Source organism: Charadrius vociferus, unplaced genomic scaffold (genome assembly GCF_000708025.1).
Source record: "Charadrius vociferus isolate BGI_N301 unplaced genomic scaffold, ASM70802v2 scaffold200, whole genome shotgun sequence".
NCBI lineage: Eukaryota > Metazoa > Chordata > Aves > Charadriiformes > Charadriidae > Charadrius > Charadrius vociferus.
This window is the reverse complement of record NW_009646515.1, coordinates 1,481,974-1,486,696: the sequence shown is the minus strand read 5'-3', so window position 1 is coordinate 1,486,696 and position 4,723 is coordinate 1,481,974.

The following is a 4,723-nucleotide window of genomic DNA, read 5'->3' as shown; positions in this document are numbered from 1 at the left end:
CCCAGGCTGGTTGCACAAGGGGCGCGACGGGGCCGGTGGAAGAAAAGTATTTCTGTCTCCGGCGCACGGCCTCCGTGCGGTATCTCCGCCTTCCCCTGCCTGAGGAGGAGCGCGGGGAAGGCTGAGGCGATGCGGGTCCTCGGGCGTGCTCGCTAGGCGCTTTTATACATGCACGGTGGAAAATACGTGGAAAATATAGCAACTCTGAGCTTGGAAACAGTAATACCGTCTGTAGAATATGTTCATGGTCGTACTATATACACTCACTCTTCGTAACACTATATATGTACATGCCTGTAACGCAAGTAAGCCCCGGTAACATGGAGGTCCCTGGCAGGGCCTCTGAAACACGTCTGTCGGCATCACCCGGGTGTGAATCCCGGGCAGGGCAGGGGTGGCAGTGGGCATTGAGCGGTGTGTGCGTGTGTGTGTGCAGTGGTGCACGTCCCAGAGATTCCCGTCCCGGCCTGCTGCTGGTCCGGCCTGTCCGGCCTTGGCGGTAGCGGAGCCCCTTCTCCCCGTGGTAGTGCTGCGTGGGTTCTGGCTTGTCGGGCAGGGCTGCCTGCCTGTGCGAGCAGTAAAAGAAAGAAGATGTTGGGGCCGGTGGGGAAAAACTAATAGCTGCTCTGTGGGTTTTGGCCAGTGCGTATGCATAGGTGTGCAGCATAGTGCTCTTTGCTTCGTGTGCTCGCTTCAGCCAGGCGGGCTCTGAGGACTCGCAGTGAGCTCTGCAGTGTCGTGCTTTGGTTAAAATGGTCCGGTACGTAAAGATGAGAGCAACAGGGTTTTTTTTTGTTTGTTTTTTTTTTTCACAAATAAGTTCCCAAATATACTTAGTTGCTGAGAGTTACGAGAAACTGGAAAGCAGTGAAAGAAGAGTTTACGACCCAAAGCCACTTAGGTTGGTAAGATTTTTGTCACTGACTGTTGTTGTGGGCACAGGGTCCAGACACCTGTGAATTAATGTTTGTGTACTAATTATTGTAAACACATTAGAAACAAATGCAAGAACATGGTATAAGTGGAGTGAGAAGATAATTCTGCTATCTCACTGTGCTGGGGTGCAGGGGATGCTTTGAGTTGTGCTCCTGTCTCTGCCTTTAAGCTGCAGGATGACCTTGGACAAGTCACTTTGGCTTCTAGTGTCTGCATTGGTTTCCATGTTTATAGGATGAGGATGCCAATAACAGCCTCCATTAGAGGAGAGATGAAACCTCTTGAGATCCAGAGATCAAACGTGCCCCGTGAAAACTGTGCCTTAATGGTATTAATAGTTAACAATAATAAAAGGGTATCTTAAGGTTAGTAAGAGAGTTCATACCTGTGAGCCAGAATTTTGTAATTGCTATTTGCCGTGCTTGGATGCGTGTTCATGGCTCAGTGTTGCCTTTTCTGCTAAGTGCTCAATGCTGGGGAGAATTCAGAGGTGGGGGAAGGAGATAAATAAGTTTTGTTCTGTTTGTAGAAAGTAAGTCACAGGCTAGCAGCAAGGCAGAGGGACAATGATATCACAAGAGGGCCCACAGAGGTGGGTTTCTAGGTTTGTTTTCTATATCTATACTCTTTATGGTTTTCCACTGAAATAGATTGAAAATTACGTGCTCAGCTGGGTGAAGAGATGCAGCGCTTACTTGGGCAAGTTGGGACAGTTGTCTTTGGGCCATGTGCAGCCCCGTCTTGCTTGAGAGCAGAATAGCCCATGGCGGGCTGGGCTGGGCTGCTGCTTCACTGCTGCTCCTGCCTTCCTGGTGCCTTTCAGGACAGAGTCAGGGAGGGTAATTTAAGCCCAGCAGAAGAGCCAGGAGGCATTTAAGATGGTTCTGAGGTGCTGCCGCTCAGCACAGGGGTGATGTGTGACTGTGACTTTGTACCTCACATCCACAAGCGTGCCAGATGTGCAGACTTGGCTAAGACCGAACTATTGGCTGCTGTCTCGTGCCCCTGCATCGGTTATAGCAGCCTGCTGTGGTGTGGGGTTTGCCAGCTATTGCATGCAGCCCTGGGGCCGGGGGGATGCTTCAGTACTGTAGCTGAGCAAGCACTGAAGAGCGTAAGGCTGTTCTCAGCTGCTGATTACACTTCTTAATTTGAATGAGATAAGGAGAAAATATGAATCTTAAGATACGTCTGTAAAATAGCAAAACTTAATGCCTATATGCATTTTAAGTATTGCTAGGGTACTATAAGAGAAAAGCACATGAAGCCGATAAAGAAAGCGCATCTGCACACATTTATGGGTAGTCCCAATTGTGTTAGGTCTGGTTTCACACAAACAATCTATCTGCAAACTTTGCTAGACCTTACATCTGTTTTCGTCTAACGGATCAATGAGACAGATGCAAATTAAATAGATTTTCAGCAAGATGCTAAATGTGAGCTTGCTTGCATTGCTGCTCTGGTTACAACCCCGCTATTTTTGTGCCTGTATTGCTGAAGTTCTTATTGGTGTCTGGTCCCCTGTAGGAACTGGTGTTGTGTTTTGGTTTGTTGGGTTTTTTTTTGTCTCCAGACTAACAGGTAGACTTAAAAATAGGATTGGACATGATACAACAGTTTAAAGTCTTAGTCCAGCAATCAGCTTTCTGTTGCAGCGCTCGCAGCTCACAGAGCCCATGGGTGCTGGTAAAATTCTTTGCTCTGTGAATCTGTATGTGCGGTGTGATTTGCAGGATGAGACCAGCTAGTCCAATTAGTGATCACTGCGTAGACGTAGTGCTTTGAAGAACTAGCTGAGCTAAAATCCCTTTGACATCTTTGGGGTTAAGCCCACTTAGTGTTTCGTTGGATTCTTTAGCACCTTGTAAGGGTTGTACTTTTCATATGGTGTCAGCAGGTAACAGAAGAAAATAATTGTATTTTTTAAAAGTAAGCACTTCCTAAAAAAAGCCACCACAAACCAATTAAAATATTAATATATTGTGTTGTTCTGCCAACATTTTGAAGGTGCATGAGGAAGGACATTAATGTGTTGTCAGTCCATGAGAGCCAGCCCCAGTGTGCCCCAAAAGCTGGGATCTTCCAGTAGAGGAGCCAAAGGTGCTGAAATGGTGATAGCTGCCCTCGGATGTGTTTAATGCAGCCTCCTGAAGGCAGGCGAGTCCCTCCCTGGGGACTGAATGGTCTTTTAAAGTCTTGCACGAGCCATTTTTCCGAGATTTCCATTTTGGTACCTGGAGGCATTTTTATTTTGCAACTGGCAGCCAGCCCAGCATGGAGGGTGGGGAAAAACAAACCAAAGTGATCATTTCTCAGACAGCAGGGCGATCCCTGTCAAGTCAGGGCTGCAGGTACATAGACATTTGTTGTCCCGCATGGCAGGGAGGGAAGCAAAGTGCTCCCTAAAAATACTGGGAATATGTAGTCTGCCTTTTGAGGTTCTGGTTTTTGTTGCATGGGCGCAGTGCTGAACTGGGAGCGGGGTCTCCTTTCTTTGCTTGCTCACTTGTTCTGTTACTCCTTGGTTTGACTTTTCAAGTTCAGAAAGCAGTTTTTTAAGCTCTTTGGTTTCATAGGTGTTATTTTTCCCATCAAGTAGGTGATTAGGTGGTCCTTTGGTTGTTATTTGGTTTGTAAAGACCATGCTGAGGGACTGTTTCAGCAGAGCTACACATTTGTGCTCTTGGCGAGCCACTAGACACTGCTGTATTTAAACCAGAACAATCGCACTGACTGTGCCCAGTCATGCGTGTCAGGCTGTCACCCGTGCCGTGTTCAGTTGTCACACGCAAAGCCCAGGACATTGTAATTGAAGCTCCTCCCCCTCAAAATTTCTTTCTTCAAATTAGCTACAGAAGCAGTTGAGTGAACTGGTGTGTGGCACAAATGAAAAATTGGTGTATGTATTCTTTTTAATTTTACTTATCTTTATTATTGTAATCTTTGCCCCTTGTCACACCAGCCCTGGCAACTGGTCTTCATTCGCTGAAATTTGCTGTGAAGGCTTGACTTGATTGAAAGCTCTATCGACCTTTTGCCTTTCTACCTCATTTTTTTGTTAGGGAAGAACATACAGCTGAGAAAGACAGCCTTAAAAATTTAATGATAATGAAGTGATGGGAATTAATGATGCTATTAAAAATGTAATGGCATATTTGGGACACAGGAGACTACTCAGTGTGCTGGTTTTCAGACGTTGCTACTTTTCAACACCACCAGAATTTCTCTTTCTATACGTTTTCCAAAGGCGGATATAAAAAGGCTTTGCGTGCACTCATTCTTTAGCTGTCATAAACCAAGCAGGTAAATAAATAGAAATACTTCATTAATTTCCTAGAAGGGAAGTAGTGTTTTTTTATTTCCTCAAGATTATGCCACAGACCAGTTGCATAGAGAAGAACAGATCCCAGACTCAATTTCTAATGTTAACTCAGTACCCTCTTTTCCTCACAAATATGTAAAATTTTAAATTCCTATTTCCTCAGTGTATTTCAAATTTCACTCAGTGACTTAGCTAATAATCCTTTGTGGATGAGTATACCCAGCTGGCCTCTTATATCCTGAAGTGTTCAAATAAATTTCTCGTGCAAGTTTGGGAAGGAAAGATGGGACCTCACTTCTGTTCTGAAAACGTGAGCAACCAGAGCGTGTAATCAGTGTGAAATTGTCTTTGTCTCCCTCTTTTGTTTTTTTACCCTTTGGTACGGGAAGAACTGGTGCTTCTTAACAGGTGGGATTTCAGGTAGTAATGTTTGTTCTTTATCCCTTCTTCTGTGGTTAGAATCCA